The 12193-nt window shown below is 34.2% G+C and overlaps 2 long non-coding RNA genes across 2 annotated transcripts in view; one reads left to right on the plus strand and one right to left on the minus strand.

Moving 5' to 3' along the window:
- Positions 1-4772: 4772 nt before the first annotated feature.
- Positions 4773-12193, minus strand: part of LOC117102532 — a 9581-nt gene continuing 2160 nt past the window's right edge. Inside the window, exons 2-3 of the long non-coding RNA XR_004444437.1 lie at positions 6014-6073; positions 4773-5094 (exon numbers count right to left, since the gene is read on the minus strand). This is a non-coding gene — a long non-coding RNA (uncharacterized LOC117102532). The remainder of the gene's footprint in view (positions 5095-6013; positions 6074-12193) is intronic.
- Positions 9110-11166, plus strand: LOC117102531. Its single transcript, XR_004444436.1, has 3 exons — positions 9110-9225; positions 9420-9503; positions 11054-11166. It is a non-coding gene; the product is annotated as an uncharacterized LOC117102531 (long non-coding RNA).

Below are 12193 nucleotides of genomic sequence, written 5' to 3' on the forward strand. Positions count from 1 at the left end.
TGTTTAATGGGTCTATACAATGTTATAAAAGCAGTTATGTTTTGAAAAAGATCTATGTAATAAAAGATGGTAATATAAATATTTTCTGAGAATTGGCATGTTTTAATCACACCGAAAGACAAAAAAAAAACCCTCATCGCATAATCAATATCAATATGCTCAACACATTTATTATAAAACAAAACAAGCTTTATTATAGGCATAAAGTAATTTACAAAGAATTATGTACTTATTGTTTATAATACATAAAACATTTAAGAAGTTTTGTCTTGTTTTAACTTAAATAATGAATCTTCCAGTAGGCCTATATAAACAAATAGATTTGCCTGTTACAAAACAATGTAGGAGCTGAACTTCTTCTTGACTCTCATCTTGTACACTGAAAATAATAGTACTATTTTTACTACGTGGCTAAAAAAGCACAAATATTGTCATTACTACAACTGACAGGGCCATCGTTAAATTAAATACGAGCCCAAAATATAGCATCATATTGAATACGTCATCTGACATCATGGGAACCTAAACTTTAATTACAATTATTTGTTTACTAGGCCTAATTCGAAATTTGTTTTAAGACTTTAACCTAATACAAACTGATTAATAATAGCTAAGATTTGATGCACATTTCAGAATTAATAATCGTTTTTAGTATCTTACTGAATATTTATTGTCTACCAAATGAAATATGAATTATATATGAATCTTTAGAAATACAATTTCTACAATATTAATCTTGTTTTTATATAGATAAATGTTCGATAAATACTATCTTTCATAAAACAAACGAAATTCAGCGCGTCTATTTTCATTCCAACCAATGGCGTTTGTAAACATGTGCACTGACGTCATCGTCGAATCCCAGGACTTTCGACGGCAAAGCTGGCCTGCCTACCTAGGTCCCAGGCCAACCAATAATAATTAACAAAATGTATTATTTTTTTTAAATATAGGCCTATGGCGCATCCTGTACATGCACTTCAACTTTTACAACAAAAGCCTAGGCCTAGTAGTATGTGCTACTGTACTTAAGCCTAGGCCTACAATAGTTTGATATCGTCGGGGTATAATTCTAAACTAAATGCAGCATGACCACTAGGGAAAATCAAAATTAAAGATTGGGTCTAAAAAATCCAAAGATTGCTTTTAAAAACCCAAGATTCGCAAAATATTAGTATATATACATAAACTTCATTTTAAAGCGTTTTCAATGAATTATATATTGTACAGTATTTTGTACTGTATAAGCCTTAACGAAGTGTCTGGATTTTCGAGACCAGAAACTCGTTCGCTTTGGGCCATTAGAAGGCCTACTCTGCGCGTCCGTGGAAAATCCGTTTTGGTGACTTATGGCCAACTCAGACAGCGTCGGCCGACACAGCCCGACCCGATTTATCGTCGGGGACAGTCTTAAGCCTTCGTGAGAAATATTAAGCACGTTTAATATTCTACTACGCGACTGCCCCCCCCCCCCCACGCACACCATCGCGTCTGCGTTCAACTCACACAGAGACCCGACGCGACAACAAATCGCGTCGGGCTGCGTCGGCCGACGCTGTCTGAGTTGGCCTTAAAACGTGATATCCTTTCCTCTGGCATTGTATGTTAGGCCAAGAGTTTGAAGTTTGTGCGCAATTTCACCCATTCGATATTAACAAAGTCAGTACTTCACACACATTAGGCCTATGGCCTTATTATATAAAGAGTATAATCGATCTTTACAGAGTGTCTAATTGATCTGTCAATTTCATACGAGGGGCCTACTGTACTGCATAGGAGTATTTAAAAAATAAGAAAAATTGGGAAAACAGTTTCGTTTGAAATTATGAAACCGGGTCTATGGCAACTATAATTTGATACTACGTCTAGAAGTGTAGAGATACGGACCCTATTATTAAAAACTGTTGAATTCTAAATGATTACAAGATGACCAAGCATATGAATGAATCAGTCTAAAATGATATTCAAAGATATTATACAGCTGTTTCGCATAGCTATTTCACACCATCACTCACAAATTGGTCGTAAAATTTGATAACAAGTTGAACATTAAAATCTATTTTAAATATTTATCCGTACACCGATTTGTTTCAAGTTGTTTGTTTTCAATATTATAGCTGTTTCTTTACGATGACAATGTTTTGAAATCGTACTGTATAACACGCCAAAATCTGTTTTATGGGCAAACAACAGAAGGCTCTAAATTTTTACAAGTTGACCAAGCGTGTTGCTGCATCATTATTGTTCAGTTATGATCACTATTCAGACAGAGAGCAGCAGGCTGATAATTTGTTTTTCCCACGGCTATTTAGATGTCGTTGTTGGTAACTTTTTTTTTAATTGTGAGTGTAAATATTCTCTAGTGTATATATACTGTAGATAAGAATTGTATATAAATAATGCACATAAAATCAATTGTCGATGAAGAACGGCGTCAGTCATCTGATTAGTCCCATATTAATAGTACCGATATTTTGAATACTCCTCTTCCGCGAATTGTTTTATTGACAGTGACTCATCTAATTCTTATATAATCACTTTAACATTTAAATCGAAATAGTTCACCATATCGTAAAAGTTTGAATACCCACCCAAATCGTTGGCAATCCTCGGTGTATGTTATGTTAATGAAACATGTCATACTGTACAACGACGGAATGTGTATTACAAAATGCCAGTACGTATTTTTTAGATTTTGACGCACTCCGTTCTGTTGTGTGTCTGCTGTTGAAAACAAACTTCCTAATTTTGTGACTTGCTATGATGACTGAGATGGACCATGTTGATTTAATAATAATATGTTATTTGGGATGGAAAAAAGGAGAGTCAATTTTCCAAAAATGCTCCATCAGCTATGAAATTTAGTAACCACACAATCCACAATCATCAAGTCGCAAAACTTTAGCTGCATTTGGTGGATTAACTTGTCGCAAAACTTTATCTTCGTTTGGTGGCGCCACTTACTCTAGGTAGACGGAGACCGGTTTCGTTACCGGTTGGTACATTTTTTACAAACATTCAGCCAAAGGCCAGTGAAAGTCATCCTTATGTACGTGAGCTATCGTAAAGTCATGGTTTGCCGGAGTTGCGTTCAATTTAAATCTCCGAACTTCTGAACCTGAGATATTTAATATAGGCTTGTATCGCAGGCTACAATTTAAAAACGGGTGACCAAATAATGAATTAGGTGCTAAATTTTGATTTAATGCTGGGTAATGAGTCAGAGTGGGACTCATTCAAAAATTCGAGGGGAGATGTGTATAAGAGACAGGTTTACTAGGCCTAATTCGATACCCCCCCCCCCCCTGGCTACGGGCCTGGAATTATTGTCAAGCATCCAGTCCAGGAATTTGAAATAGAGGAGCCTGGGCAGGGAATATTTACCGATAAATAGTGTAGATCAGCACCAGCTTCCATCATTTCAAAACTACCCATAATGGCCCAAATTTTCCCAGTATTTTATTTACAGAGGCATAAACCGTGAAGCCTTTTGGCCTCCACTGGAATTTGCCTGACTTATGTTGCTAAACTTTACTCCATCTTTTCTGAATATATATAAAACAAAAGCATAATATTACCTATTTCTGCCAATATTTAAAACTGAAAGTCAGGCACAAATCATTATCATTATTATATATTAATTAAGTTTCATCACCACTCTTTTAAAAATTGAGTAGCAAAACGGGGGGGGAGCACGTGCCCCCCCCCTACTGGATCTGCCCCTGGCTCAGTAAGTAGAGTAAAACAATTAATAGTAAACCCACTATACAACTCACACCAACATATATAATTATCCATGATGGATTTTCACATAGGTCGATGTCGGGGCCTTTTAAATGTAGGAGGGCGTATTTTGTCGTCGCCATCGTTGGTTTTTTAACATTTTCTTTTGCCGAGGATACTGGTAACATTGTAGGCTCTGCAATTTTAAAAACACAAATAAATTTTATGAGCTGCCTGTGGTTAAATCCATAAACACCTTTAAGAATACATATATTTTAAATATATATATCATAATGGTCCAAAATATTATTAATTATAAAATGAAATACTGTTCGAAAGTTTCGCTGATTTACAGACATTTCATTTTCGAAAATTAATTACAAGCCAATTTAGAGGTTTATACATCTTCATAAGCATGGATAAGCACATTAACACCATTTTGATATTTATAGATTTAACATGGAAATAACCAGTTTACAGTATATGAAATTTAAATAGGCTGCAAACGTCACAAGCCTCAGATGATGAATGACAATTATTTAACTTCCATTCTTTCTTTTATTTTATTTTATTTTATTTTATTTCAACCATCTTTAAAGAGGGTAACCCTTCCAGTTTAGCACAGCAGGTTAACTGATATTCAGGGGCCCTCTTTAATAAAACTAAAAAAAACAGTACAAACAACATCATTACAGCATAATAATAATAATAATAATAATAATAATAATAATAATAATAATAATAATGATAATGATAATGATGAGGATGATGATGATAATAATAATAATAATAATAATAAAATAATAATAATAATAATAATAATAATGATAACGATAACGTACAATCCTCATAACAAGTCTTAAAAGTATTAAATTGATTTACATAAAGACATAATTCAAAATAGAAATCTAATTTATAATGCCTAATATAATATAATATAGTATAATATAATATAATGTAATATAATATAGAATAAAATCAAACAAGGCTGAGAAAATATTCGTTTTTACTTAAGTTTAAATGTATTTTCTATTTTTCAGTCCCAGAGCTCAATTGGTAAATTATTATAAAAATTAGGACAAAGATAACTAAATGCACGTTTAAAACATTCCAAATTGACTTTGGGACAAGCTAAGTCACCTCTGGTTGAAGCTCGAGATCTTATAGCTCGGGCAGAGACTCTAGAAATTTTCTCCACAAGGTAACTAGGAGCAAAGTTGTTGATAACTTTAAAGGTAAGGCAGCCGCCCTGATATCGCACCCTTTGAGACACACACATTAAGTTGAGTGTGGATAGAAGTGTGTTGGTTGAAGTACGGGAATGATAAAGCTTTTACAGAATCCACTGTCATCCGAAGGACAACTTCCAACCTGGGAAATAACAGAAAGTAAAGTTTCTTATAGTCTGTATGCCTTTTTTGTCTTCCGTGCCATTATTATAAGATTACCAATAATTTTATCCTCCAAAACAGAAGCAGAACAAAATAATTAAAAATACTAATATTAAACATCAAAATACTTTTTAAACACTGTCCAGAAAGTCAAAAAATAATAAAGGACTTGTAGCAAGTCAATGTACTAACTTATATTAAAAGTCAGTCGTGACGTCATCACTGCAACTCCCAATGTTATTTGCCTGTCTCCAACAGTGCACTATTTTTCATATAGTGCACGGTTGGCTGAATCTTTTATGGTCCGTGTGCAAGACCAATTCAACAACATCGCGCACCGCGATGTATTCTAGGCTAGTGTTTTTACACCTAGCAGTACGACGCGCGCCTGCGGAAAGAAAGGAAAGACACCCACCAATAAGTTGCTTGTGGTAATTTTTAAAAAAATGACATTCTTAAAACAAAATATATTAGAACCCGAAGAAAGTCACTTCAAATTCAATATTATGCATACAAATTTACTTTCCATTAATCAATGGACCCCAATAACTAAAAGAACCTGAACATTTAATAGGAATATTTTAGGCCTATCTATAGTTTCAAAGATGCAAGGAACGAACTTAGATGTAAGCAGTATACCCAGGTCCAGCTTAGCCTGGCCTAGATCAATTTGTAAGCTTAGATGAAATCATCATACGATTTTTACCTGCCTGCACCGACCAAAATATGATTGTAGGCCTACTGGCGTATTCTCTCAAATACTTGAAGAAATTTTTATTTCTTTGGCGAATGTCATTTGACGAATGTCTATCAAAATAGTATGCTCATGACTTAAGTTAAGTTATTTAAGCACAATCGAATATTTATTCATCGTACTGCTGTGTAAACGTCGTACATACCATTTCATCTGCACTGCTGGCTAGGTCGTACTCTACTGCAGCAACAATCCGCACGCACAGCTATAAATGTAATACAGGCACAGATATACTGATCATATCACTATACCAACTTTTGACTATAACCACAGTTTGATTATAAAACTAGCATTAAAACACGGAGATTGACTTATAAAGCATTCTTATATATACACCAGGGGAAATTTATTACTCTTAGGTTAAAAACTCACATTTTGCTTGGTTTAGCCCGATATTTTTGTCATAGCAACGTTTAAGAACCTTTTTAATAATCTTGTGCTCAATTTGAGTTTTAGCATGTATTAAAATATCATTCATTAATACTTCAACACCATGAATATCATTAAATATTTCATTTATAAATAGTTGGAAAATTTCGGGTGCAAAAGTCACTACACGTGTGTTCAACTGCACCCTGTGTGATACCCACAACATCCTGTCATTAGGAATTCAACCACCACCACCTTAATAATATTAATTATTATAACTTAGATTCGAAAACATTGCTTTAGTTTTTGTATACTGAACTTCGAACAATATAGATCATCATATTAGTACAAACTTGAATACAAAGTTTACAGTTACAAGATGATTGAGACCCAAAACTGTATTCAGCAATTAAGAAAATGACAAGAAAACAATACAAAGTAGAATTGAGTGTAAAGTCGAAATATGGTATTATGATTAGAGAATGGTGGAAAGAGTAGAAGAACTATACTTTAATAATCGAGGAGAAAAACCAGACATAGGTGGTTGTGTATACCTAAGGAAAGTAAAAATAACCGAAGAAGTAAGCAGAGACCATAAATAAACTTACAAAGAATATAGCAACAGGTGTAGATGGTATACCAGCCGAATTAATACAAAACGTGCGAGATGACAACATGGTTGATAAATAAATTTTTACAACAGTAGTAAACTACCTTCAGATTTTACCGAGAGCACATTCATTGTCTTACCAAAAACAAACAATGCAACCGAGTGCTGTGACTTCAGAACTCTGATTACCCACTTCTCCAAGATATTATTTCAAATTATAAAAAGAATAGGCCAATAATATTCAATCAATCAATTCAATTTTATGTATAAATTTTAAGACTCTGATTACGAATAAACTCAATTAATTAATCAATGGTATAGCTTTAAACACAAAAACCAAAACCATAATAAAAAAAAATAAATAAATGATGAAGAAAAGGCATGCAAAATCAAAGTAAATAACACAGAATTAGATTGTGTAAAACAATACAAGTATTTAGGTACCATGGTGACTGAAGATGGGGTGGAATGACAGAAGTTAAAAGAATTGCTATTGCTATGCGTTCTGGAAATATGGAGAACTACTAAGAAATAACATAGCAATGAAAACAAAGAAAGTGCTGGAATGTTATATTATATATTCAGCAATCATTATACGATCAGGGAAGTAGAGAGGATTTTGAAAGGGGGAGTCGTCTTGCAAGGTACGTAGTACCGAGTAGGGGTTGGTTTGAGAGGGGGTGTCCCCCTCGCTACAGATGAGGTCCTGGGGACCAAAGCCCCATAGGAGTTAGCGCATTTTGAATGTTTTTATGACTGTTTTGATTGATTGATGACAAAAATTTTACAGATAAAGTGTAAATTGCAATAGACGTATCATAAATATTTGTAGGCCTAACAATAATTATAATAATAACCAAAAATAACTAAGAACATTCTTTATTAAAAATAGTCATAATCTAGTGGTGTTTCAATGATTTAAGGAGGGAGGTGCTCATGAAAGTAGAAGTCCACACAGTATTTTGTACCTCTGGAAGCCCGGAAATGGAACTTCAATTACCTTTTAATTTTTTTTATTTTTTGACAAATTGGGTTAAAAAACCGAATTAATTAAATAGGTACCCGAAAATGGCACTTGTATAATTTCAATTACAAAAACTACCACATCCAAAGATTGGTGCTCAGGTGAGAAACTTTTAAGAATTTGAGACTTACAGATGCCCGAAAATAGCACTTAAATACTTATAATTACAAAAAAAAAAAAAAAAAAAAAAAAAAAAAAAAAAAAAAAAAAAAAAAAAAAAAAACCATATCCACCTGAGCAGCCCCACCATGGTTTTGGGCGCAGATGAGTAAACTTGAAGAATTTGAGAGTTTATAGATGCCCGAAAATGGCACTTGGATACTTGAAATTTGTGAAAACTACTATCCACCTCAGCCCACTATGGTTGAGTCTGAGGTAAGACAATTGTAAGAATTTGGTACTTTTAGATGCCGAAAAATGGTAATTTAATACATAAAACTTACGAAAATTGTTATATCCACCTGATATTATGGTTGAGGCTGATTTGAGTAATTTTTTTGGAATTGGAGAACTTGTAGATGCCGGAAAATGCACTTCAATACATAAAACCTTTGAAAATTACTATATCCACCTTAATACTTTTTTAACATCTCGGCAAATCAAAGGTTATAACGCTGGCATCGACATTCTAGGCGCACGTGCGTCCCTGCACGCTGAACGTCACAAAAACAATAGCAACCAGACCATAAACCGTCAGGTACGTGACGAATTACCCACGCGCGTGTTAGTTGCCATGATAATCGCGCGTCGTGCGTTGAGTACAAAGGCCTAATGATATTTTGCACTAACATTAGACTGAAATTATATTCTTCATTTCAACATTAATTTTACCAAAATTGTGTTGAATTGTCGTTCATGAGACTCACTTCGCAGAAAAAATTAAATGTTCTTTATATACTCAAATGTTCGTTTTCGGCACCTTATGCCAACATTGTCAAAATGACAGATTAATGTTACATAAGAACATGAAATTTTATAAAATTCGTAAATTTTAAATTGCTATAACTTTTCATTTTCTTGGTCAGTTTTCACAAATCAAATTGCAGTTTATAGAAGCATTGAACAAGCTCGCGGTAAAAAAAAAAATCAGATGTAATAGACATTGCGAAGTACCCAAAATTAATAAAATAAAAACTAACACCATAAAACGAATGGCACGCATAGACTAATAATTGACGGCTGTATTCGCAACTAGTATCGGATTGTCGATGCCACAGTAAAGATCAAAGGACTGTACGCACGCGCTATGTTCGAGGGCAGAGATGTGCATCCTTCTGTTGAATTACCTTGGACAGAGGAAGGCATGGTTAACAGCTACGTACGGGGAGGCAAAGAGGCGGATGTACTGGTACAGGTATTTTTAATGCGTTGGGACCCCTCTGGAAATAAATCCTGTGTTGGGATTTAGAGAGTTATCCCAGATATCAACAATGATGACATGCTTGTTTTCTCTTTTTTTGTTTCTCTGGATGATTTTGTAATGTTGTTCTGTTGATATCGAATAAATCAAATCAAATCAAAATCAAATTTTTTATTGTGATTATAAAGCGCACAAGCACTGAATGAAGGACAAAGAAGGATACAGACACGGTCGTCGATGTTCAGCTGCTGAATAGGACACCTAAATGTAAAGTATGTAATTTCATTACTTAATTTGGCGGTTGTGACTGTTTGTGGTTAACACGGTGACTTTAAATTATACAGGTCTTAAATTGTATTATTTAATGAACATATGCCTTTGTATCATCAGCGGCACTCGCTGAAGCAGTTCGTTCCACTTTCCTATACTGAATAGTATTACTCACATGCTCCATTGTACTGTACTAACGTAATTTGAATAATGAATTCTCAAAGCGTGTGTTCTGAGTGTTCAATATTTTGTAGATGCGTGTTAGTGTAAAAATGTTTTTTATGTTATTTAAGCCTAAATAGAGTTAAACTCAGAAATTCCCTTAATGGTAAGACGCCTAAAAGGATGGCGCTACGATATATTTCTTTCAGATTTGTGCAGTCGTCTCGAAGGTAAATCATAACAAACATTTATATGTTTGGCATATCCTTGATCTTAGTGCGTGTGTGTGCAAATCTTCCAATGGAACCATGGAGATGTTATAGTTCACTATAATACCTCCATGCTTGAACTTTCGACATCAAGTTTTATTCACAAATGTACAGGTCAAGGAGGCTTGTCTCATAGCTAAATATTGTCTAGAAGGGGACCCTACTCTCCAGAAAAGAACAGCACTCACTCCAGAAAAGAACAGCACTCACCCCAGAACAGATTCACGAAATACTTTTATAAGTGTTTACTAGTTTCAACTGGCATATCAATGACCAATAACAGAAGGTACGGCCATGTGATCTCCTTTTTATCCCAGTCATTACTAACATCTTCCTCGAAGAATTCGAACAGCTAGTTATTCCGCCACTCTTTTTCTTTTTTCCCCATCCGCCCCTGGATACCGAATCCAGAAAGTCTGTACTTTTCCATTATATCGGACAGCTTTCACACCACATTCAACGCATTCTGCAACAAGCTGATATTAAAGTGTTTCATAGTGCACCCAACGAACTATCCCGGACAGAGCCAGCCAGGAGTTTATCGGATTCCATGTGAGTGTGGTAAGGTTTACATTGATGAAACAGGACGTGATGTCAGTACTGGCTCAAGGAACACCAAGGCCATGCTAGGAGAGGGGAACAACAAACGTCATCTATATAGTCATGCACTCCCACAAACAACAACACCGTGTATATGTTCGGATAAATTGAACTGATAGTGATAGCCACTGTACCATCTTGCATTCCAGACGGACCAGTGAAGCTATAGAAATTCACAAACACGATACAGTACATCAAGATCGGATTTGTCATGTTTAATCAGACCTAAACCAATGCAACAATTTTCCCGCCACACTGAAAACCATGCCATTGTTTTTGGCTTTCCTTTCACCAAGCTAGAACAATACCGCTGTCCTGGCTTTCTAGCCACGCCCCACACTTTTTGTAGTCTATTGTTTATTTTTCAACCAATCAGCGACAAGTCTTACTACCTAAAACATATAAGTATATCACTGTTTTGGAATTTCTGCAGATTTTATTCTCCTGAAGACGATTGAAGCAACTCATTGAAACGTCGAGATATTCTAAACCAACAACTGAACTTCTACATTTCTTTTCAGAACTATCTACGTGGTGTACCACAAGCATATAAACAGTTATTCCTTACTTAAATTAGTATATGATACTGAAGCACACACACACTTACACAACTAGGCTTCCCGAGATCCAACTGGTAAGTTTTCATACGTCTTGGGGTACTGTGATAATACTGTGATAAATTTTTAACAAATTGAATACATTAAAAATGACTAAACATTAATTAACTAAAAAATAATACTGTAAATAGTAAGTGGAGGGACGAGATTAATAAATGCTTTTTGTTTACTTCCCAGAGGCCTGTAAGTGATTATATTTTTTGTTTCTGTGATAATAATTGATAATGATTACATTAGCGAAACGGTTTGTGTTCATGACAATGTCTTGGTCGGGATTACTATTAAACATTAAACTAAACATTTTTTTTGTGTGTGTAATCCCTTAGAACGTATCAGATCTGAAGAATTAATTAAGTTGAAAAATGATTTAATTTCTATTAACTGTGTTAATGTCTGGATAGACTTTTCATCCAGTGATCTATGTACAAAACTACAATACGTCTTAGCAAGCTTCGATTTTTTTCGATAATATTTATCCTGAACACGTGTTTAATAACGATATTGCCCTCTTATTTGATAAATTCTGTAAATCGTACGCTTGTCGGGCATGGAAATTAAGAAGTGTACTTTTATTGGAGAAAAAATAGCAATGTTCTGAGAGGTACGCGTGACCATTTCACCACTCTTTTAAATTGTACTGTTCTTCCTTTGCTGTTGCATTTCTGATTGACTGCCTATGATTTGATGTATTCATTTTGTATTTTATTTACTTTCGCTGCTTACATGTGTATATATGTATATATATTTACAGTTTGCGCATATGTATGTTTATGTACGTATATGGGTATGTTATTATATTATTATTATTATTATTATTATTATTATTATTATTATTATTATTATTATTATTATTATTATTATTATTCGGGATTTTTTGAATTCTGATGTTAATGTTTTTTTGTTTTTGTTTTGTTTTTGTTTTTTTTTGGGATTGGAAAGGGAAGGGAGGGGGTAACTTCGATTTCGGGATTGGAAAAGGGAAGGGAGGGGTAATTAAGACTTTGATTTTTACTTTTTGTTAAGCTCATTTACTTTTACTTTTGA

Source organism: Anneissia japonica, unplaced genomic scaffold (genome assembly GCF_011630105.1).
Source record: "Anneissia japonica isolate Jap-2015-1 unplaced genomic scaffold, ASM1163010v1 scaffold1489_len2284818_cov182, whole genome shotgun sequence".
NCBI lineage: Eukaryota > Metazoa > Echinodermata > Crinoidea > Comatulida > Comatulidae > Anneissia > Anneissia japonica.